The 23,579-nt window shown below is 46.4% G+C and overlaps 19 non-coding genes across 19 annotated transcripts; 7 read left to right on the top strand and 12 right to left on the bottom strand.

Moving 5' to 3' along the window:
• Positions 1-5,622: 5,622 nt before the first annotated feature.
• On the bottom strand, positions 5,623-5,694 carry Trnaq-uug (transfer RNA glutamine (anticodon UUG)). The gene has a single exon. It is a non-coding gene; the product is annotated as a tRNA-Gln (tRNA).
• A 555-nt stretch (positions 5,695-6,249) lies between these two features.
• Trnap-ugg (transfer RNA proline (anticodon UGG)) lies at positions 6,250-6,321 on the top strand. The gene has a single exon. It is a non-coding gene; the product is annotated as a tRNA-Pro (tRNA).
• Positions 6,322-6,820: 499 nt separating this feature from the next.
• Trnaq-uug (transfer RNA glutamine (anticodon UUG)) lies at positions 6,821-6,892 on the bottom strand. The gene has a single exon. It is a non-coding gene; the product is annotated as a tRNA-Gln (tRNA).
• A 1,126-nt stretch (positions 6,893-8,018) lies between these two features.
• On the bottom strand, positions 8,019-8,090 carry Trnaq-uug (transfer RNA glutamine (anticodon UUG)). The gene has a single exon. It is a non-coding gene; the product is annotated as a tRNA-Gln (tRNA).
• A 1,125-nt stretch (positions 8,091-9,215) lies between these two features.
• Positions 9,216-9,287, bottom strand: Trnaq-uug (transfer RNA glutamine (anticodon UUG)). The gene has a single exon. It is a non-coding gene; the product is annotated as a tRNA-Gln (tRNA).
• A 1,127-nt stretch (positions 9,288-10,414) lies between these two features.
• On the bottom strand, positions 10,415-10,486 carry Trnaq-uug (transfer RNA glutamine (anticodon UUG)). Its single transcript has one exon. It is a non-coding gene; the product is annotated as a tRNA-Gln (tRNA).
• A 1,126-nt stretch (positions 10,487-11,612) lies between these two features.
• Trnaq-uug (transfer RNA glutamine (anticodon UUG)) lies at positions 11,613-11,684 on the bottom strand. The gene has a single exon. It is a non-coding gene; the product is annotated as a tRNA-Gln (tRNA).
• Positions 11,685-12,811: 1,127 nt separating this feature from the next.
• On the bottom strand, positions 12,812-12,883 carry Trnaq-uug (transfer RNA glutamine (anticodon UUG)). Its single transcript has one exon. It is a non-coding gene; the product is annotated as a tRNA-Gln (tRNA).
• A 1,754-nt stretch (positions 12,884-14,637) lies between these two features.
• Positions 14,638-14,709, top strand: Trnap-ugg (transfer RNA proline (anticodon UGG)). Its single transcript has one exon. It is a non-coding gene; the product is annotated as a tRNA-Pro (tRNA).
• A 1,697-nt stretch (positions 14,710-16,406) lies between these two features.
• On the bottom strand, positions 16,407-16,478 carry Trnaq-uug (transfer RNA glutamine (anticodon UUG)). The gene has a single exon. It is a non-coding gene; the product is annotated as a tRNA-Gln (tRNA).
• A 556-nt stretch (positions 16,479-17,034) lies between these two features.
• On the top strand, positions 17,035-17,106 carry Trnap-ugg (transfer RNA proline (anticodon UGG)). The gene has a single exon. It is a non-coding gene; the product is annotated as a tRNA-Pro (tRNA).
• A 498-nt stretch (positions 17,107-17,604) lies between these two features.
• Positions 17,605-17,676, bottom strand: Trnaq-uug (transfer RNA glutamine (anticodon UUG)). The gene has a single exon. It is a non-coding gene; the product is annotated as a tRNA-Gln (tRNA).
• Positions 17,677-18,232: 556 nt separating this feature from the next.
• On the top strand, positions 18,233-18,304 carry Trnap-ugg (transfer RNA proline (anticodon UGG)). The gene has a single exon. It is a non-coding gene; the product is annotated as a tRNA-Pro (tRNA).
• A 498-nt stretch (positions 18,305-18,802) lies between these two features.
• Trnaq-uug (transfer RNA glutamine (anticodon UUG)) lies at positions 18,803-18,874 on the bottom strand. The gene has a single exon. It is a non-coding gene; the product is annotated as a tRNA-Gln (tRNA).
• Positions 18,875-19,430: 556 nt separating this feature from the next.
• Trnap-ugg (transfer RNA proline (anticodon UGG)) lies at positions 19,431-19,502 on the top strand. The gene has a single exon. It is a non-coding gene; the product is annotated as a tRNA-Pro (tRNA).
• Positions 19,503-20,000: 498 nt separating this feature from the next.
• Positions 20,001-20,072, bottom strand: Trnaq-uug (transfer RNA glutamine (anticodon UUG)). Its single transcript has one exon. It is a non-coding gene; the product is annotated as a tRNA-Gln (tRNA).
• A 1,126-nt stretch (positions 20,073-21,198) lies between these two features.
• Trnaq-uug (transfer RNA glutamine (anticodon UUG)) lies at positions 21,199-21,270 on the bottom strand. The gene has a single exon. It is a non-coding gene; the product is annotated as a tRNA-Gln (tRNA).
• Positions 21,271-21,826: 556 nt separating this feature from the next.
• Trnap-ugg (transfer RNA proline (anticodon UGG)) lies at positions 21,827-21,898 on the top strand. The gene has a single exon. It is a non-coding gene; the product is annotated as a tRNA-Pro (tRNA).
• A 1,126-nt stretch (positions 21,899-23,024) lies between these two features.
• Trnap-ugg (transfer RNA proline (anticodon UGG)) lies at positions 23,025-23,096 on the top strand. The gene has a single exon. It is a non-coding gene; the product is annotated as a tRNA-Pro (tRNA).
• Positions 23,097-23,579: the final 483 nt, after the last annotated feature.

Raw genomic sequence — 23,579 nt, 5'->3', positions numbered from 1 at the left:
CGTGCAGAATGTTCACGGAGGCGTGTCCCGCAGTTACCGCGTGACGAGATGCCGAGTTCCGGCCCTGTTGTTGGTATGAAGTTGTCATACGCTGCCGCTGCTGACTTCCGCAGCCGAGGCGAGTCGGTGCCGCCTGTGCGCGGGGAGCCTGCTGCCTCGCGGGCGGTTGTCGATGATACTCCGGCTTCAAGCTCTAGATTTTCGGATGGTCTGCCGATCAGCTCCGCGCCCCTCGAATCTATGCCGACGCCAACTTTTTCCAACTCTCCCACTGTGGTTGCTCGTTCTTCCGCGGACTCGGCCGAAGATCCCCAAATACCCGCAACGGAGGTTCCTTGCGTCGTCAGGATTCCCACCAACGTGAGGATATTGCCACTAGCTTCCGAGGAGTGGACGCTCCAGGCATCCACTCTGCGGGAACTATGAACGAAGATAGCAATCTGGACATTGGTTTCACGTTGGCGCCCACAGAAGACACTTGCGTCAAGGAAACCACAACGAGCGATAGTGTAGAATTGGAGACTGGGTTGCTACCAGTGGGAGCCATGGAAAAAGATGCGCCTCCTTCTGCCGTTGTGGAATGCGATACGCGGACTTTTGTCCGAAAAAAGGAACAGGCGACGTCAGACGTATCATCCGGTACTTCTCCTGACAGGTCGCAAACTTCATCTCCTGCTAGATCGCCGAAGAGATCTTCGAAGAAAGGCAAGAAGAGGAGATTGGCACACAAAGCAGCAGAGAGTTTAGCTCCTGCATTGCGGGAAAAGTTAAAACATTTAAGGGATAATGAACGACTACGAGAACAATGCCCAGTAGCACGAGTTAACGAGTGTACTGAAGCGGAGATGAGTCGTGCCGATGCAGATGATCTTCAACAACAACCTCGCGCACCGCTTGGCGTCGCAGGTTTGCAGACCGGCACTACTATGGATTTAGACCGAACTGTCTCAGGAAAAGGAATTGATTGGGCCGATGCCCAAGAAGATCGCACCGACCACGGAATGGAGATGGACCTGACACATGCTAGTGGCATTTAATTTTTTTTTTAATGTCTATTTTTCTTTCTGACAGACAGAATGGAATGGTACAGACGTGACTCTGCATGGGGTATACTTCATTAGCCAATTTCTTTTACCTGCACCTATGCCAACGGAACTGACATATAATGTGACCACGATCAATATAAATCGGATTCGCAGTGAAACGAAAGTCGCTTCTTTAAAAGATTTCCTTTACCAGTCGGATACTGATATAGCCCTCCTACAGGAATTTAATGTCCACAACTTTTATGTCCCAGGTTTTCAAGAGATTTTAAATATTGCACCGGAAGCCACATGTGGGACTGCGATCCTTGTCAAAGATGGTATTGATGTGAAGGATATCTGTCTGTTAGAAAATGGGAGGGGCATCAGTTGTAAAATTTTTACTACTACTGTTTTAAATGTATATGTCCCCTCTGGTAACAACGCTAGAGATGATAGGGCTATTTTGTTTAAGAACGATATGGTCTATTTACTTAAGGGGAATCCGGCGGAAGCTTTAATCGGTGGTGACTTTAATTGTGTACTTCACAAAAAGGATCAGCGACCAAATTTTAACTTCTCCAGGGAACTGGCGGCTTTGGTGAAAAACATGAAGTGAACAGACGTGTGGGAAAGCAAATACCCCACGTTAGTCAAATTTACGTACATCAGTAGTCGCTCGCAAAGCAGAATAGACAGAATATACGTCACAGCAAACCTGGAAAATAAAATCAGTAGTATCGAAGTAATTCCCACTACCTTTTCGGACCATCTCGCAGTGAAATGCAGCATTCGGTTTCAGAAGCAAGGAACGTATTGGGGTCGCCCCTTATGGAAGCTGAATACCCATATGTTGTTCGAGGGTGCCCTATCAAGAACAGTAGCGGAGGTATGGCAGGCTGCTCTACGTATGCGCCATAAATACAGCTCTCGCCTTGCGTGGTGGACCTCATGTGCTAAAAAGAAATTGAGATCATCCCTAATAGCTTACGGGAGGGAGCGAGCGATGTGGTCTCGCAATACCGTTGAATTTTACTATACATGCTTAAGGGAACTATCAGCTCAGCAGATGACTGATGAGGTTTTCATTGAAATAAAGAAGATCAAGGCTCACCTCATAAGTCTCAAGCGACAACAGCTGGAGGGTTTAAAAATTAAATCTCGTGTCCCGACAACGGTGGAGGACGAAAACGCATCTCTGTACCACTTACTCGAACATGAAAGAAATAGAAGACGAGCGTTTATTGCTTGTCTTAGAGTGGGCGATAACCGGGTGCTGACGGAACACTCTGACATTTTAAATGCAGTTTATGGATTTTATCGTACGTTATATACTGATACCCGGTATGATCTAGACTGTGCGAACGATTTGCTACGAACTACAGGTATCGACAACGTTATCAATGACGAGGACAATGTGTCCCTTACCACTGCGATCACATGTGAGGAGGTGTTTGATATACTTAAATATTCGCCTACCCGTAAGTCCCCAGGGCCTGATGGCTTGCCTGTAGAGTTTTATTGTAAATTTTGGCCTCTCATCGGTAATCAATTCACAGAAGTGATAAATGAAGTGTTGCAAGGTGTTACTGTTCCACGCGAGTTCAAAGAAAGCGTAACTGTGCTAATACCAAAGGGAAGGAACGCGACAGTTAAAGATCTCAATCAATTGAGACCAATATGTTTGATGAACTCGGATTATAAAATAATTGCACGTGTACTGAAGGAAAGACTGAGACCTCTAATGGAGAAGATCATAGGTGACCACCAAACCTGTCTCTCGGGGCGGAATATTTTTAAAACTGTTTGTGAATATAGGGATGTCTCTGCAATTTTTGCAACGTCATCCTCACCAGGAGGCCTTGCCTTTATCGACTTCTCAAAGGCTTTTGACAGGGTCAACCACTTATTTTTGTTCAGAACGTTGACCTATGTGGGTTTTAGTCAACATTTTGTGCAAGTTTTAATTAACATTGTTGAAGGCATCCAAACACAAGTGTCTGTAAATGGGCATTTCACTCCACCCATTGAAATTCGCAACGGCGTCCCGCAGGGAAGTCCTTTGTCAATGCTCCTGTATGTTGTTGCACTGGAGCCTTTACTAAGGAGACTCGATGTCGATCTTGAGGGCATCACGATATCTGGCGTTAACAACGTCACCAATGCATATGCTGATGACGTTGGAGTGGTTATTCGTAGTAACGAAGATTTAGAGAAATTAACTACGAATATTCAGATCTTTTGTGAAGCTACAGGCGCTAGGGTTAACGAGGTGAAGAGTTCGTTTTTAAATCTTAAAGGTCTTCAAGATGTCCGTTTGGAATGGGCACGCTCCGTCGATCGTCACACCGCTCTGGGTGTCACCTTTTACCGATGTCCGCTTCAGACCATGACCTACAATTGGAAGAAAGTACTGGATACAATCAGAAAAGCCACAATACTCAATCAGACCAGACATCTGAACATTAAACAACGAATCAGAATAATTAATTGGTCCATTTTATCAAAAGCTATATATATAGGTCAAATATTGCCAGTTTCGAAACCCATTGCCAAACGTATAATGAGTATCATTTGCCGATTTATATGGACAGGGAATATTTTTAGAGTAGCAGTCGGTACAGTTACGTTACCTTCCGCTGAAGGTGGCCTAGGTTTAACAGATATATGGCGGAAGACTACGGCGTTATATATAAAGAGGACCCTACAAATTATAGAAAAACATCCACATAGTATTATAGCCAGGCTGTATCGACTCCTACAGCCAGAAAATTTACGTCCACCCATAAATATAGGCGGAATTAATTATAAATTGAAATATATTCGCCAGTTCTTTTTAGAGATTAGCTACATGGACAGTATTGTCACGAATCCACAATCAAGGAATTGCAGGAAATTAATGGAACTCTTAACAACGAAAGAACATGTCAATAAAATGGAGTGCAGATATCCCGACAAAGACTGGAAAAGAATTTGGAAAAATATTAGTAATCGTGAACTGTCTTCCGACATTCAGGCAACCTGGTACCGAGTTGTTAATAACGTAGTTTCCACTAACGAAAAGTTGCACTCCATTGGTCTTAGTGACACGATTGTGTGCACCCGATGTGACGCAGTTGACACATTGATACACCGCTTTCTCTGTGGCGGATACGCCGAAATATGGAGGGGACTCCAACGGCGGGTAGCCTTTATAACCAGAACTGTTAGTACTGAGATCAATGTTGAAAAATTACTCTTCCCCGATGGTGTTTTCTTCCCTGTCCAGAAAACCAATGCTGTGTTGTGGTTGTTTGGCAATTATGTACATTACGTTATATCTGAACACGGCAATGACCGTGTTTTAGAATACGAATTATACGAACGAGCAAAATATTATCAGATATGTACGCGCAGGGACCACAAAAAAACTTTTGGTAACATGTTACACATTCTGTTTCAGAGACAAGGGATTGGATAAACATCTTAATAGCCCTCGTCTACGAAAAATGTAGTCACAGGCCAAAGTAGGGGATCGCTGTTGAGGGTGAAGTACGGTGGGGACTTCGTGTGCCCCAGGGTCGCTACGGTAGCCGTGAAGGCCTCGGACAGAACCCCGAAACGGCACTGCGGCTTCACACTTACTGCTGGATGAACCCCATATCTCCAGCAACTACTTTCATCTATGATGATTTTCCAGGATCTCGGTAATGTCGGAAGGTGGTTTCGTTGCACACAATGCAGTGGAAGCTTCTTGCACGTGTTCCTCAGTTACAATCTTTCTATTTTTGTTTAATTTTTTTCAGTATGAAGCAAGAGTGACAATTTATTAATTCCCAAGAAGCCTTAATTTTTCAATTTTCAGTTCTACGGAGGAGAAGCCTCACATGGCGAAGAAGCCAAACATCATTTCATTTCCCTAACTGTCACAGTAAATTTGAAAAACAAAAATCAGTCGATATAGCATAGAAGCTCGCCGAAGAAGGCATAAAAGGAGAGCGAATGGATGGGCTGTGTGGGGAGAAGGGAGGCCCAAAAAAAAAATAAAAAAAAAAGTTGGTCTAGGGGTATGATTCCTGCTTTGGGTGCAGTAGGTCCCGGGTTCAAATCCCAGACAGGCCCTACTTTTCACTTTCGCGACAACCAAGCACTACGATAAACTAGCGAGTCTCTGAAAGTAGACCATGCAACAGGACAAACTGCATGTCGTGCCACCGGCCAATGATACTGGCAAGTGCGTCTTGTTGAAAGTAAATCTACGAAGCAGGATTAAGCCGTCTTCGATTACTTATATCTATATCTAAAGACTGACACGTATAACGATTCTATTGGTTTCCCAGGAACTAGTACATCGCATGCACGTTTGTTAAATGCACGCGCATGCAGCACCCAAAACGGAGAGATACTGGGACCAGCAGCTGAGGTCGTCTTTTCGCAGTTTAACCCCTTACGTTCCATTATTAACCCTAGTAGCAAAAGCATAAGCATTTGGAGCGTTCCCCAATCACGTGTGGACGGCTATTAACAATTTGCATTACATGATCCTAGCTAAAATTCTGGATATACAATTAAAACTACCAGCTCGTACACATTTCTAGAAACGATCGCAAAACACAGAGTCAGGTTCCACCGAGACTCGAACTCGGATCGCTGGATTCAAAGTCCAGAGTGCTAACCATTACACCATGGAACCGGGTGCTTCTAGCCGACTTAAATTGAGCAGCATTTTGACATTAAACCGATAAGCTGCGATTTATTACATGTAGCGTCCTCAGGAAGTGTTTGCGTGGCTAATGACGCAACCAAGTAGGCTGAAAGTGGAGGGAGCAACTTGGAATGTAGCTAGAATTCTTGCCTTATTCGTACATGAAGTGATGTCAAAGGGTCAGGTAATCAAATTCGCGGAACAGCCACTTTCGTCTGGTGAATGCTTTGTGCTGGATGCAGCCTAGCTATGAAAACAGCTATGGACACAAAGTACTGTCGAAAAGTGCGTGCTGTCACACAACGCTACGTAGTAGGCGGATGGTGCGTGACACGATAACATTTGCACTTCACACGATCGACATACTGTTACACAACTCAAGAAGCTCTTTCAGCCTTAACATACACTGGTCCTCAGCACAGCTCATGTTGTAGGAGTAGGATTAAGAAATCTCTTTGAGAATATGGTCCAGATTGGATGCTGCACCTAGCAAGTGCGGCAAGATCACAGTAGGTGGCGGGATGCACAGATGCTTCCTTGTGCGGCCTGTTGGTATAGGGGTATGATTCCTGCTTTGGGTGCAGGAGGTCCCGGGTTCAAATCCCGGACAGGCCGTAATTTTCACTTTCGCGACAACCAAGCACTACGATAAACTAGCGAGTCTCTGAAAGTAGACCATGCAACAGGACAAACTGCATGTCGTGCCACCGGCCAATGATACTGGCAAGTGCGTCTTGTGGAAAGTAAATCTACGAAGCAGGATTAAGCCGTCTTCGATTACTTATATCTATATCTAAAGACTGACACGTATAACGATTCTATTGGTTTTCCAGGAACTAGTACATCGCATGCACGTTTGTTAAATGCACGCGCATGCAGCACCCAAAACGGAGAGATACTGGGACCAGCAGCTGAGGTCGTCTTTTCGCTGTTTAACCCCTTACGTTCCGTTATTAATCCTAGTAGCAAAAGCATAAGCATTTGGAGCGTTCCCCAATCACGTGTGGACGGCTATTAACAATTTGCATTACATGATCCTAGCTAAAATTCTGGATATACAATTCCAACTACCAGCTCGTACACATTTCTAGAAACGATCGCAAAACACAGAGTCAGGTTCCACCGAGACTCGAACTCGGATCGCTGGATTCAAAGTCCAGAGTGCTAACCATCACACCATGGAACCGGGTGCCTCTAGCCGACTTAAATTGAGCAGCATTTTAACATTAAACTGATAAGCTGCGATTTATTACATGTAGCGTCCTCAGGAAGTGTTTGCGTGGCTAATGACGCAACCAAGTAGGCTGAAAGTGGAGGGAGCAACTTGGAATGTAGCTAGAATTCTTGCCATTATTCGTACATGAAGTGATGTCAAAAGGTCAGGTAATCAAATTCGCGGAACAGCCACTTTCGTATCATGGATGCCTTGTGCTGGAAGCAGCCTAGCTATGACAACAGCTATGGACACAGAGTACTGTCGAAAAGTGCGTGCTGTCACACAACGCTACGTAGTAGGCGGATGGTGCGTGACACGATAACATTAGCACTTCACACGATCGACATACTGTTACACAACTCAAGCAGCTCTTTCAGCCTTCACATACACTGGTCCTCAGCACAGCTCATGTTGTAGGAGTCGGATTAAGAAATCTCTTTGAGAATATGGTCCAGATTGGATGCTGCACCTAGCAAGTGCGGCAAGATCGCAGTAGGTGGCGGGGTGTACAGATGCTTCCTTGTGCGGCCTGTTGGTCTAGGGGTATGATTCTTGCTTACGGCGCAGTAGGTCTGGCTTCAAATCCCGGACAGGCCCTACTTTTCACTTTCGCGACAACCAAGCACTACGATAAACTAGCTAGTCTCTGAAAGTAAGCCATGCAACAGGACAAACTGCATGTCGGGCCACCGGCCAATGATACTGGCAAGTGCGTCTTGTGGAAAGTAAATGTACGAAGCAGGATTAAGCTGTCTTCGATTGCTTATATCTATATCTAACGACTGACACGTATAACGATTCTATTCGTTTCCCAGGAACTAGTACATCGCATGCACGTTTGTTAAATGCACGCGCATGCAGCACCCAAAACGGAGAGATACTGGGACCAGCAGCTGAGGTCGTCTTTTCGCAGTTGAACCCCTTACGTTACGTTATTAATCCTAGTAGCAAAAGCATAAGCATTTGGAGCGTTCCCCATTCACGTGTTGACTGCTATTAACAATTTGCATTACATGATCCTAGCTAAAATTCTCGATATACAATTCCAACTACCAGCTCGTACACATTTCTAGAAACGATCGCAAAACACAGAGTCAGGTTCCACCGAGACTCGAACTCGGATCGCTGGATTCAAAGTCCAGAGTGCTAACCATCACACCATGGAACCGGGTGCCTCTAGCCGAATTAAATTGAGCAGCATTTTAACATTAAACCGATAAGCTGCGATTTATTACATGTAGCGTCCTCAGGAAGTGTTTGCGTGGCTAATGACGCAACCAAGTAGGCTGAAAGTGGAGGGAGCAACTTGGAATGTAGCTAGAATTCTTGCCATTATTCGTACATGAAGTGATGTCAAAAGGTCAGGTAATCAAATTCGCGGAACAGCCACTTTCGTATCATGGATGCCTTGTGCTGGAAGCAGCCTAGCTATGAAAACAGCTATGGACACAGAGTACTGTCGAAAAGTGCGTGCTGTCACACAACGCTACGTAGTAGGCGGATGGTGCGTGACACGATAACATTAGCACTTCACACGATCGACATACTGTTACACAACTCAAGCAGCTCTTTCAGCCTTCACATACACTGGTCCTCAGCACAGTTCATGTTGTAGGTGTCAGATTAAGAAACCTCTTTGAGGATATGGTCCATACTGGATGCTGCAACTAGCAAGTGCGGCAGGATCTCAGTAGGTGGCGGGGTGCACACCGGCTTCCTTGTGCGGCCTGTTGGTCTAGGGGTATGATTCCTGCTTTGGGTGCAGGAGGTCCCCGGTTCAAATCCCAGACAGGCCCTACTTTTCACTTTCGCGACAACCAAGCACTACGATAAACTAGCGAGTCTCTGAAAGTAAGCCATGCAACAGGGCAAACTGCATGTCGGGCCACCGGCCAATGATATTGGCAAGTGCGTCTTCTGGAAAGCAATCTACGAAGCAGAATTAAGCCGTCTTCGATTACTTATATCTATACCTAAGGACTGACGCTACAACGATTCGATTCGTTTCCCAGGAACTAGTACATCGCATGCACGTTTGTTAAATGCACGCGCATGCAGCACCAAAAACGGAGAGATACTGGGACCAGCAGCTGAGGTCGTCTTTTCGCAGTTGAACCCCTTACGTTCCGTTATTAATCCTAGTAGCAAAAGCATAAGCATTTGGAGCGTTCCCCATTCACGTGTGGACTGCTATTAACAATTTGCATTACATGATCCTAGCTAAAATTCTCGATATACAATTCCAACTACCAGCTCGTACACATTTCTAGAAACGATCGCAAAACACAGAGTCAGGTTCCACCGACACTCGAACTCGGATCACTGGATTCAAAGTCCAGAGTGCTAACCATTACACCATGGAACCGGGTGCCTCTAGCGGACTTAAATTGAGCAGCATCTTGACATTAAACCGATAAGCTGCGATTTATTACATGTAGCGTCCTCCGGAAGGGTTTTGCGTGGCTAATGAAGCAACCAAGTAGGCTGAAAGTGGAGGGAGCAACTTGGAATGTAGCGAGAACTCTTGCCAGTATTCGTACCTGAAGTGATGTCAAAGGGTCAGCTAATCAAAATCGTGGAACAGTCACTTTCGTATGGTGGATGCTTTGTGCTGGATGCAGCCTAGCTATGAAAACAGCTATGGACACAGAGTACTGTCGAAAAGTGCGTGCTGTCACACAACGCTATGTAGTGGGCGGATGGTGCGTGACACGATAACATTTGCACTTCACACGATCGACATACTGTCACACAACTCAAGCAGCTCTTTCAGCCTTCACATACACTGGTCCTCAGCACAGTTCATGTTGTAGGTGTCGGATTAAGAAACCTCTTTGAGAATATGGTCCATACGGGATGCTGCAACTAGCAAGTGCGGCAGGATCTCAGTAGGTGGCGGGGTGCACACCTGCTTTCTTGTGCGGCCTGTTGGTCTAGGGGTATGATTCCTGCTTTGGGTGCAGGAGGTCCCCGGTTCAAATCCCAGACAGGCCCTACTTTTCACTTTCGCGACAACCAAGCACTACGATAAACTAGCGAGTCTCTGAAAGTAAGCCATGCAACAGGGCAAACTGCATGTCGGGCCACCGGCCAATGATATTGGCAAGTGCGTCTTCTGGAAAGCAATCTCCGAAGCAGGATTAAGCCGTCTTCGATTACTTATACCTATACCTAAGGACTGACGCGTACAACGATTCGATTCGTTTCCCAGGAACTAGTACATCGCATGCACGTTTGTTTAATGCACGCGCATGCAGCATCAAAAGCGGAGAGATACTGGGACCAGCAGCTGAGGTCGTCTTTTCGCAGTTGAACCCCTTACGTTCCGTTATTAATCCTAGTAGCAAAAGCATAAGCATTTGGAGCGTTCCCCATTCACGTGTGGACTGCTATTAACAATTTGCATTACATGATCCTAGCTAAAATTCTGGATATACAATTCCAACTACCAGCTCGTACACATTTCTAGAAACGATCGCAAAACACAGAGTCAGGTTCCACCGAGACTCGAACTCGGACCGCTGGATTCAAAGTCCAGAGTGCTAACCATTACACCATGGAACCGGGTGCCTCTAGCGGACTTAAATTGAGCAGCATTTTGACATTAAACCGATAAGCTGCGATTTATTACATGTAGCGTCCTCAGGAAGTGTTTGCGTGGCTAATGAAGCAACCAAGTAGGCTGAAAGTGGAGGGAGCAACTTGGAATGTAGCTAGAAATCTTGACATTATTCGTACATGAAGTGATGTCAAAGGGTCAGGTAATCAAAATCGCGGAACAGCCACTTTCGTGTGGTGGATGCTTTGTGCTGGATGCAGCCTAGCTATGAAAACAGCTATGGACACAGAGTACTGTCGAAAAGTGTGTGTTGTCACACAACGCTATGTAGTGGGCGGATGGTGCGTGACACAATAACATTTGCACTTCACACGATCGACGTACTGTCACACAACTCAAGCAGCTCTTTCAGCCTTCACATACACTGGTCCTCACCACAGTTCATGTTGTAGGTGTCGGATTAAGAAACCTCTTTGAGAATATGGTCCATACTGGATGCTGCAACTAGCAAGTGCGGCAGGATCTCAGTAGGTGGCGGGGAGCACACCTGCTTTCTTGTGCGGCCTGTTGGTCTAGGGGTATGATTCCTGCTTTTGGTGCAGGAGGTCCCCGGTTCAAATCCCAGACAGGCCCTACTTTTCACTTTCGCGACAACCAAGCACTACGATAAACTAGCGAGTCTCTGAAAGTAAGCCATGCAACAGGGCAAACTGCATGTCGGGCCACCGGCCAATGATATTGGCAAGTGCGTCTTCTGGAAAGCAATCTACGAAGCAGAATTAAGCCGTCTTCGATTACTTATATCTATACCTAAGGGCTGACGCGTACAACGATTCGATTCGTTTCCCAGGAACTAGTACATCGCATGCACGTGTGTTAAATGCACGCGCATGCAGCACCCAAAACGGAGAGATACTGGGACCAGCAGCTGAGGTCGTCTTTTCGCAGTTGAACCCCTTACGTTCCGTTATTAATCCTAGTAGCAAAAGCATAAGCATTTGGAGCGTTCCCCATTCACGTGTGGACTGCTATTAACAATTTGCATTACATGATCCTAGCTAAAATTCTCGATATACAATTCCAACTACCAGCTCGTACACATTTCTAGAAACGATCGCAAAACACAGAGTCAGGTTCCACCGACACTCGAACTCGGATCACTGGATTCAAAGTCCAGAGTGCTAACCATTACACCATGGAACCGGGTGCCTCTAGCGGACTTAAATTGAGCAGCATCTTGACATTAAACCGATAAGCTGCGATTTATTACATGTAGCGTCCTCCGGAAGGGTTTTGCGTGGCTAATGAAGCAACCAAGTAGGCTGAAAGTGGAGGGAGCAACTTGGAATGTAGCGAGAACTCTTGCCAGTATTCGTACCTGAAGTGATGTCAAAGGGTCAGCTAATCAAAATCGTGGAACAGTCACTTTCGTATGGTGGATGCTTTGTGCTGGATGCAGCCTAGCTATGAAAACAGCTATGGACACAGAGTACTGTCGAAAAGTGCGTGCTGTCACACAACGCTATGTAGTGGGCGGATGGTGCGTGACACGATAACATTTGCACTTCACACGATCGACATACTGTCACACAACTCAAGCAGCTCTTTCAGCCTTCACATACACTGGTCCTCAGCACAGTTCATGTTGTAGGTGTCGGATTAAGAAACCTCTTTGAGAATATGGTCCATACGGGATGCTGCAACTAGCAAGTGCGGCAGGATCTCAGTAGGTGGCGGGGTGCACACCTGCTTTCTTGTGCGGCCTGTTGGTCTAGGGGTATGATTCCTGCTTTGGGTGCAGGAGGTCCCCGGTTCAAATCCCAGACAGGCCCTACTTTTCACTTTCGCGACAACCAAGCACTACGATAAACTAGCGAGTCTCTGAAAGTAAGCCATGCAACAGGGCAAACTGCATGTCGGGCCACCGGCCAATGATATTGGCAAGTGCGTCTTCTGGAAAGCAATCTCCGAAGCAGGATTAAGCCGTCTTCGATTACTTATACCTATACCTAAGGACTGACGCGTACAACGATTCGATTCGTTTCCCAGGAACTAGTACATCGCATGCACGTTTGTTTAATGCACGCGCATGCAGCATCAAAAGCGGAGAGATACTGGGACCAGCAGCTGAGGTCGTCTTTTCGCAGTTGAACCCCTTACGTTCCGTTATTAATCCTAGTAGCAAAAGCATAAGCATTTGGAGCGTTCCCCATTCACGTGTGGACTGCTATTAACAATTTGCATTACATGATCCTAGCTAAAATTCTGGATATACAATTCCAACTACCAGCTCGTACACATTTCTAGAAACGATCGCAAAACACAGAGTCAGGTTCCACCGAGACTCGAACTCGGACCGCTGGATTCAAAGTCCAGAGTGCTAACCATTACACCATGGAACCGGGTGCCTCTAGCGGACTTAAATTGAGCAGCATTTTGACATTAAACCGATAAGCTGCGATTTATTACATGTAGCGTCCTCAGGAAGTGTTTGCGTGGCTAATGAAGCAACCAAGTAGGCTGAAAGTGGAGGGAGCAACTTGGAATGTAGCTAGAAATCTTGACATTATTCGTACATGAAGTGATGTCAAAGGGTCAGGTAATCAAAATCGCGGAACAGCCACTTTCGTGTGGTGGATGCTTTGTGCTGGATGCAGCCTAGCTATGAAAACAGCTATGGACACAGAGTACTGTCGAAAAGTGTGTGTTGTCACACAACGCTATGTAGTGGGCGGATGGTGCGTGACACAATAACATTTGCACTTCACACGATCGACGTACTGTCACACAACTCAAGCAGCTCTTTCAGCCTTCACATACACTGGTCCTCACCACAGTTCATGTTGTAGGTGTCGGATTAAGAAACCTCTTTGAGAATATGGTCCATACTGGATGCTGCAACTAGCAAGTGCGGCAGGATCTCAGTAGGTGGCGGGGAGCACACCTGCTTTCTTGTGCGGCCTGTTGGTCTAGGGGTATGATTCCTGCTTTTGGTGCAGGAGGTCCCCGGTTCAAATCCCAGACAGGCCCTACTTTTCACTTTCGCGACAACCAAGCACTACGATAAACTAGCGAGTCTCTGAAAGTAAGCCATGCAACAGGGCAAACTGCATGTCGGGCCACCGGCCAATGATATTGGCAAGTGCGTCTTCTGGAAAGCAATCTACGAAGCAGAATTAAGCCGTCTTCGATTACTTATATCTATACCTAAGGGCTGACGCGTACAACGATTCGATTCGTTTCCCAGGAACTAGTACATCGCATGCACGTGTGTTAAATGCACGCGCATGCAGCACCCAAAACGGAGAGATACTGGGACCAGCAGCTGAGGTCGTCTTTTCGCAGTTGAACCCCTTACGTTCCGTTATTAGTCCTAGTAGCAAAAGCATAAGCCTTTGGAGCGTTCCCCATACACGTGTAAACTGCTATTAACAATTTGCATTACATGATCCTAGCTAAAATTCTGGATACACAATTCCAACTACCAGATCGTACACATTTCTAGAAACGGTCGCAAAACACAGAGTCAGGTTCCACCGAGACTCGAACTCGGATCGCTGGATTCAAAGTACAGACTGCTAACCATTACACCATGGAACCGGGTGCCTCTAGTGGACTAAAATTGAGCAGCATCTTGACATTAAACCGATTAGCTGCGATTTATTACATGTAGCGTCGTCAGGAAGTGTTTGCGTGGCTAATGAAGCAACCAAGTAGGCTGAAAGTGGAGGGAGCAACTTGGAATGTAGCGAGAATTCTTGCCAGTATTCGTACATGAAGTGATGTCAAAGGGTCAGGTAATCAAAATCGCGGAACAGCCACTTTCGTATGGTGGATGCTTTGTGCTGGAAAGAGCCTAGCTATGAAAACAACTATGGTCACAGTGTACTGTCGAAAAGTGCGTGCTGTCACACAACGCTACGTAGTGGGCGAATGGTGCGTGACACTATAACATTTGCACTTCACACGATCGACATACTGTCACACAACTCAAGCAGCTCTTTCAGCCTTCACATATACTGGTCCTCAGCACAGCTCATGTTGTAGGTGTCGGATTAAGAATCCTCTTTGAGAATATGGTCCATACTGGATGCTGCAACTAGCAATTGCGGCAGGATCTCAGTAGGTGGCGGGGTGCACAGATGCTTCCTTGTGCGGCATGTTGGTCTAGGGGTATGATTCCTGCTTTGGGTGCAGGAGGTCCCGGGTTCAAATCCCGGACGTGCCCTACTTTTCACTTTCGCGACAACCAAGCACTACGATAAACTAGCGAGTCTCTGAAAGTAAGCCATTCAACAGGACAAACTGCATGTCATGCCACCGGCCAATGATATTGGCAAGTGCGTTTTCTGGAAAGCAATCTACGAAGCAGGATTAAGCCGTCTTCGATTACTTATATCTATACCTAAGGACTGACGCGTACAACGATTCGATTCGTTTCCCAGGAACTAGTACATCGCATGCACGTTTGTTAAATGCACGCGCATGCAGCACCCAAAACGGAGAGATACTGGGACCAGCAGCTGAGGTCGTCTTTTCGCAGTTGAACCCCTTACGTTCCGTTATTAATCCTAGTAGCAAAAGCATAAGCATTTGGAGCGTTCCCCATACACGTGTGGACTGCTATTAACAATTTGCATTACATGATCCTAGCTAAAATTCTGGATATACAATTCCAACTACCAGCTCGTACACATTTCTAGAAACGATCGCAAAACACAGAGTCAGGTTCCACCGAAACTCGAACTCTGATCGCTGGATTCAAAGTCCAGAGTGCTAACCATTACACCATGAAACCGTGTGCCTCTAGCGGACTTAAATTGAGCAGCATCTTGACATTAAACCGATAAGTTGCGATTTATTACATGTAGCGTCCTCGGCAAGTGATTGCGTGGCTAATGGAGCAACCAAGTAGGCTGAAAGTGGAGGGAGCGACTTGGAATGTAGCGAGAATTATTGCCAGTATTCGTACATGAAGTAATGTCGAAGGGTCAGGCAATCAAAATCGCGGAACAGCCACTTTCGTATCATGGATGCCTTGTGCTGGAAGCAGGCCAGCAATGAAAACAGCTATGGACACAGAGTACTGTCGAAAAGTGCGTGCTGTCACACAACGCTACGTACTGGGCGGATGGTGCGTGAAACGATATCATTTGCACTTCACACGATCGACATACTGTTACACAACTCAAGCAGCTCTTTCAGCCTTCACATACACTGGTCCTCAGCACAGCTCATGTTGTAGGAGTCGGATTAAGAAACCTCTTTGAGAATATGGTCCATACTGGATGCTGCAACTAGCAATTGCGGCAGGATCTCAGTAGGTGGCGGGGTGCACAGATGCTTCCTTGTGCGGCCTGTTGGTCTAGGGGTATGATTCCTGATTTGGGTGCAGGAGGTCCCGGGTTCAAATCCCGGACGTGCCCTACTTTTCACTTTCGCGACAACCAAGCACTACGATAAACTAGCGAGTCTCTGAAAGTAAGCCATTCAGCAGGACAAACTGCATGTCATGCCACCGGCCAATGATACTGGCAAGTGCGTCTTGTGGAAAGTAAATGTACGAAGCAGGATTAAGCCGCCTTCGATTACTTATATCTATATCTAACGACTGACACGTATAACGATTCTATTCGTTTCCCAGGAACTAGTACATCGCATGCACGTTTGTTAAATGCACGCGCATGCATCACCCAAAACGGAGAGATACTGGGACAAGCAGCTGAGGTCGTCTTTTCGCAGTTGAACCCCTTACGTTCCGTTATTATTCCTAGTAGCAAAAGCATAAGCATTTGGAGCGTTCCCCATTCACGTGTGGACTGCTATTAACAATTTGCATTACATGATCCTAGCTAAAATTCTGGATATACAATTCCAACTACCACCTCGTACACATTTCTAGAAACGATCGCAAAACACAGCGTCAGGTTCCACCGAGACTCGAACTCGGATCGCTGGATTCAAAGTCCGGAGTGCTAACCATTACACCATGGAATCGGGTGCCTCTAAAGGACTTAAATTGAGCAGCATCTTGACATTAAACCGATAAGCTGCGATTTATTACATGTAACGTCCTCAGGAAGTGTTTGCGTGGCTAATGAAGCAACGAAGTAGGCTGAAAGTGGAGGGAGCAACTTGGAATGTAGCGAGAATTCTTGCCAGTATTCGTACATGAAGTGAGATCAAAGGGTCAGGTAATCAAAATCGCGGAACAGCCACTTTCGTATCATGGATGCCTTGTGCTGGAAGCAGCCTAGCTATGAAAACAGCTATGGACACAGAGTACTGTCGAAAGGTGCGTGCTGTCACGCAACGCTACGTAGTGGGCGGATGGTGCGTGACACGATAACATTTGCACTTCACACGATCGACATACTGTTACACAACTCAAGCAGCTCTTTCAGCCTTCAAATTCACTGGTCCTCAGCACAGCTCATGTTGTAGGAGTCGGATTAAGGAACCTCTTTGAGAATATGGTCCAGATTGGATATTTCAACTAGCTAGTGCGGCAAGATCTCAGTAGGTGGCGGGGTGCACAGATGCTTCCTTGTGCGGCCTGTTGGTCTAGCGGTATGATTCCTGCTTTGGGTGCAGGAGGTCCCGGGTTCAAATCCCGGACAGGCCCTACTTCTCACTTTCGCGACAACCAAGCACTACGATAAACTAGCGAGTCTCTGAAAGTAAGCCATGCAACAGGGCAAACTGCATGTCGGGCCACCGGCCAATGATATTGGCAAGTGCGTCTTCTGGAAAGCAATCTACGAAGCAGGATTAAGCCGTCTTCGATTACTTATATCTATATCTAACGACTGACACGTATAACGATTCTATTCGTTTCCCAGGAACTAGTACATCGCATGCACGTTTGTTAAATGCACGCACATGCAGCACCCAAAACGGTGAGATACTGGGACCAGCAGCTGAGGACGTCTTTTCGCAGTTGAACCCCTTAAGTTCCGTTATTAATCCTAGTAGCAAAAGCATAAGCATTTGGAGCGTTCCCCATTCACGTGTGGACTGCTCTTAACAATTTGCGTTACATGATCCTAGCTAAAATTCTCGATATACAATTCCAACTACCAGCTCGTACACATTTCTAGAAACGATCGCAAAACACAGAGTCAGGTTCCACCGAGACTCGAACTCGGATCGCTGGATTCAAAGTCCAGAGTGCTAACCATTACACCATGGAACTGGGTGCCTCTCGCGGACTTAAATTGAGCAGCAACTTGACATTAAACCGATTAGCTGCGATTTATTACATGTAGCGTCGTCAGGAAGTGTTTGCGTGGCTAATGAAGCAACCAAGTAGGCTGAAAGTGGAGGGAGCAACTTGGAATGTAGCGAGAATTCTTGCCAGTATTCGTACATGAAGTGATGTCAAAGGGTCAGGTAATCAAAATCGCGGAACAGCCACTTTCGTATGGTGGATGCTTTGTGCTGGAATGAGTTTAGCTATGAAAACAGCTATGGTCACAGTGTACTGTCGAAAAGTGCGTGCTGTCACACAACGCTACGTAGTGGGCGAATGGTGCGTGACACGATAACATTTGCACTTCACACGATCGACATACTGTCACACAACTCAAGCAGCTCATTCAGCCTTCACATACACTGGTCCTCAGCACAGCTCATGTTGTAGGTGTCGGATTAAGAATCCTCTTTGAGAATATGGTCCATACTGGATGCTGCAACTAGCAATTGCGGCAGGATCTCAGTAGGTGGCGGGGTGCACACCTGCTTCCTTGTGCGGCCTGTTGGTCTAGGGGTATGATTCCTGCTTTGGGTGCAGGAGGTCCCGGGTTCAAATCCCGGACAGGCCCTACTTTTCACTTTCGCGACAACCAAGCGCTACGATAAACTAGCGAGTCTCTGAAAGTAAGCCATGCAACAGGACAAACTGCATGTCGGGCCACCGGCCAATGATACTGGCAAGTGCGTCTTGTGGAAAGCAATCTACGAAGCCGGATTAAGCCGTGTTCGATTACTTATATCCATACCTATAGACTGACACGTATAACGAATGTATTCGTTTCCCAAGAACTAGTACATCGCATGCACGTTTGTTAAATGCACGCGCATGCAACACCCAAAACGGAGAGATACTGGGACCCTCAGCTGAGGTCGTCTTTTCGCAGTTGAACCCCTTACGTTCCGTTATTAGTCCTAGTAGCAAAAGCATAAGCATTTGGAGCGTTCCCCATACACGTGTGGACTGCTATTAACAATTTGCATTACATGATCCTAGCTAAAATTCTCGATATACAATTCCAACTACCAGCTCGTACACATTTCTAGAAACGATCGCAAAACACAGCGTCAGGTTCCACCGAAACTCGAACTCGGATCGCTGGATTCAAAGTCCAGAGTGCTAACCATTACACCATGAAACCGGGTGCCTCTAGCCGACTTAAATTGAGCAGCATCTTGACATTAAACCGATAAGCTGCGATTTATTACATGTAGCGTCCTCGGCAAGTGATTGCGTGGCTAATGGAGCAACCAAGTAGGCTGAAAGTGGAGGGAGCAACTTGGAATGTAGCGAGAATTCTTGCCAGTATTCGTACATGAAGTAATCTCGAAGGGTCAGGCTATCAAAGTCGCGGAACAGCCTCTTTCGTATCATGGATGCCTTGTGCTGGAAGCAGCCTAGCAATGAAAACAGATATGGACACAGAGTACTGTCGAAAAGTGCGTGCTGTCACACAACGCAACGTAGTAGGTGGATGATGCGTGACACGATAACATTTGCACTTCACACGATCGACATACTGTTACACAACTCAAGCAGCTCTTTCAGCCTTCACATACACTGGTCCTCAGCACAGCTCATGTTGTAGGAGTCGGATTAAGAAACCTCTTTGAGAATATGGTCCAGATTGGATGCTGCACCTAGAAAGTGCGGTAAGATCTCAGTAGGTGGCGGGGTGCACAGATGCTTCCTTGTGGGGCCTGTTGGTCTAGGGGTATGATTCCTGCTCTGGGTGCTGGAGGTCCCGGGTTCAAATCCCGGACAGGCCCTACATTTCACTTTCGCGACAACCAAGCACTACGATAAACTAGCGAGTCTCTGAAAGTAAGCCATGCAACAGGACAAACTGCATGTCGTGCCACCGGAAAATGATACTCCCAAGTGCGTCTTGTGGAAAGTAAATCTACGAAGCAGGATTAAGCCGTCTTCGATTACTTATATCTATACCAAAAGACTGACACGTATAACGATTCTATTCGTTTCCCAGGAACTAGTACATCGCATGCACGTTTGTTAAATGCACGCGCATGCAGCACCAAAACGGAGAGATACTGGGACCAGCAGCTGAGGTCGTCTTTTCGCAGTTGAACCCCTTACGTTCCGTTATTAATCCTAGTAGCAAAAGCATAAGCATTTGGTGCGTTCCCCATTCACGTGTGGACTGCTATTAACAATTTGCATTACATGATCCTAGCTAAAATTCTGGATATACAATTCCAACTACCAGCTCGTACACATTTCTAGAAACGATCGCAAAACACAGAGTCTGGTTCCACCGAGACTCGAACTCGGATCGCTGGATTCAAAGTCCAGAGTGCTAACCATTACACCATGGTACCGGGTGCCTCTAGCGGACTTAAATTGAGCAGCATCTTAACATTAAAACGATAAGCTGCGATTTATTACATGTAGCGTCCTCAGGAAGTGTTTGCGTGGCTAATGAAGCAACCAAGTAGGCTGAAAGTGGAGGGAGCAACTTAGAATGTAGCTAGAATTCTTGCCATTATTCGTACATGAAGTGATGTCAAAGGGTCAGGTAATCAAAATCGCTCAACAGCCACTTTCGTGTAGTGGATGCTTTGTGCTGGATGCAGCCTAGCTACGAAAACAGCTATGGACACAGAGTACTGTCGAAAAGTGCGTGCTGACACACAACGCTATGTAGTGGGCGGATGGTGCGTGACACGATAACATTTGCACTTCACACGATCGACATACTGTCACACAACTCAAGCAGCTCTTTCAGCCTTCACATACACTGGTCCTCAGCACAGTTCATGTTGTAGGTGTCGGATTAAGAAACCTCTTTGAGAAGATGGTCCATACTGGATGCTGCAACTAGCAAGTGAGGCAGGATCTCAGTAGGTGGCGGGGTGCACACCTGCTTTCTTGTGCGGCCTGTTGGTCTAGGGGTATGATTCCTGCTTTGGGTGCAGGAGGTCCCCGGTTCAAATCCCAGACAGGCCCTACTTTTCACTTTCGCGACAACCAGGCACTACGATAAACTAGCGAGTCTCTGAAAGTAAGCCATGCAACAGGGCAAACTGCATGTCGGACCACCGGCCAATGATATTGGCAAGTGCGTCTTCTGGAAAGCAATCTACGAAGCAGGATTAAGCCGTCTTCGATTACTTATATCTATAACTAAGGACTGACGCGTACAACGATTCGATTCGTTTCCCAGGAAATAGTACATCGCATGCACGTTTGTTAAATGCACGCGCATGCAGCACCCAAAACGGAGAGATACTGGGACCAGCAGCTGAGGTCGTCTTTTCGCAGTTTAACCCCTTACGTTCCGTTATTAATCCTAGTAGCAAAAGCATAAGCATTTGGAGCGTTCCCCATTCACGTGTGGACTGCTATTAACAATTTGCATTACATGATCCTAGCTAAAATTCTGGATATACAATTCCAACTACCAGCTCGTACACATTTCTAGAAACGATCGCAAAACACAGAGTCAGGTTCCACCGAGACTCGAACTCGGATCGCTGGATTCAAAGTCCAGAGTGCTAACCATTACACCATGGAACCGGGTGCCTCTAGCGGACTTAAATTGAGCAGCATCTTGACATTAAACCGATAAGCTGCGATTTATTACATGTAGCGTCCTCAGGAAGTGTTTGCGTGGCTAATGAAGCAACCAAGTAGGCTGAAAGTGGAGGGAGCAACTTGGAATGTAGCTAGAATTCTTGCCATTATTCGTACATGAAGTGATGTCAAAGGGTCAGGTAATCAAAATCGCGGAACAGCCACTTTCGTATCATGGATGCCTTGTGCTGGAAGCAGCCTATCTATGAAAACAGCTAAGGACACAAAGGACTGTCGAAAAGTGCGTGCTGTCACACAACGCTACGTAGTGGGCGGATGGTGCGTGACACGATAACATTTGCACTTCACACGATCGACATACTGTTACACAACTCTAGCAGCTCTTTCAGCCTTCAAATACACTGGTCCTCAGCACAGCTCATGTTGTAGGAGTAGGATTAAGAAATCTCTTTGAGAATAGGGTTCAGATTGGATGCTGCACATAGCAAGTGCGACAAGATCTCAGTAGGTGGCGGGGTGCACAGATGCTTCCTTGTGCGGCCTGTTGGTCTAGGGGTATGATTCCTGCTTTGGGTGCAGGAGGTCCCGGGTTCAAATCCCGGACAGGCCCTACATTTCACTTTCGCGACAACCAAGCACTACGATAACCTAGCGAGTCTCTGAAAGTAAGCCATGGAACAGGACAAACTGCTTGTCGTTCTACCGGCCAATGATACTGGCAAGTGCGTCTTCTGGAAAGCAATCTACGAAGCAGGATTAAGCCGTCTTCGATTACTTATATCTATACCTAAGGACTGACGCGTACAACGATTCGATTCGTTTCCCAGGAACTAGTACATCGCATGCACGTTTGTTAAATGCACGCCCATGCAGCACCCAAAACGGAGAGATACTGGGACAAGCAGCTGAGGTCGTCTTTTCGCAGTTGAACCCCTTACGTTCCGTTATTAATCCTAGTAGCAAAAGCATAAGCATTTGGAGCGTTCCCCATACACGTGTGGACTGCTATTAACAATTTGCATTACATGATCCTAGCTAAAATTCAGGATATACAATTCCAACTACCAGCTCGTACACATTTCTAGAAACGATCGCAAAACACAGAGTCAGGTTCCACCGAGACTCGAACTCGGATCGCTGGATTCAAAGTACAGACTGCTAACCATTACACCATGGAACCGGGTGCCTCTAGTGGACTAAAATTGAGCAGCATCTTGACATTAAACCGATTAGCTGCGATTTATTACATGTAGCGTCGTCAGGAAGTGTTTGCGTGGCTAATGAAGCAACCAAGTAGGCTGAAAGTGGAGGGAGCAACTTGGAATGTAGCGAGAATTCTTGCCAGTATTCGTACATGAAGTGATGTCAAAGGGTCAGGTAATCAAAATCGCGGAACAGCCACTTTCGTATGGTGGATGCTTTGTGCTGGAAAGAGCCTAGCTATGAAAACAACTATGGTCACAGTGTACTGTCGAAAAGTGCGTGCTGTCACACAACGCTACGTAGTGGGCGAATGGTGCGTGACACTATAACATTTGCACTTCACACGATCGACATACTGTCACACAACTCAAGCAGCTCTTTCAGCCTTCACATATACTGGTCCTCAGCACAGCTCATGTTGTAGGTGTCGGATTAAGAATCCTCTTTGAGAATATGGTCCATACTGGATGCTTCAACTAGCAAGCGCGGCAAGATCTCAGTAGGTGGCGGGGTGCACAGATGCTTCCTTGTGCGGCCTGTTGGTCTAGGGGTATGATTCCTGCTTTGGGTGCAGGAGGTCCCGGGTTCAAATCCCGGACAGGCCCTACATTTCACTTTCGCGACAACCAAGCACTACGATAAACTAGCGAGTCTCTGAAAGTAAGCCATGGAACAGGACAAACTGCTTGTCGTTCTACCGGCCAATGATACTGGCAAGTGCGTCTTCTGGAAAGCAATCTACGAAGCAGGATTAAGCCGTCTTCGATTACTTATATCTATACCTAAGGACTGACGCGTACAACGATTCGATTCGTTTCCCAGGAACTAGTACATCGCATGCACGTTTGTTAAATGCACGCCCATGCAGCACCCAAAACGGAGAGATACTGGGACAAGCAGCTGAGGTCGTCTTTTCGCAGTTGAACCCCTTACGTTCCGTTATTAATCCTAGTAGCAAAAGCATAAGCATTTGGAGCGTTCCCCATACACGTGTGGACTGCTATTAACAATTTGCATTACATGATCCTAGCTAAAATTCAGGATATACAATTCCAACTACCAGCTCGTACACATTTCTAGAAACGATC

Source organism: Schistocerca gregaria, chromosome 2 (genome assembly GCF_023897955.1).
Source record: "Schistocerca gregaria isolate iqSchGreg1 chromosome 2, iqSchGreg1.2, whole genome shotgun sequence".
Classification (NCBI taxonomy): Eukaryota; Metazoa; Arthropoda; class Insecta; order Orthoptera; family Acrididae; genus Schistocerca; species Schistocerca gregaria.
Note: the sequence above shows the minus strand (reverse complement) of the source record. Positions and strands in the feature narration are given on the sequence as shown.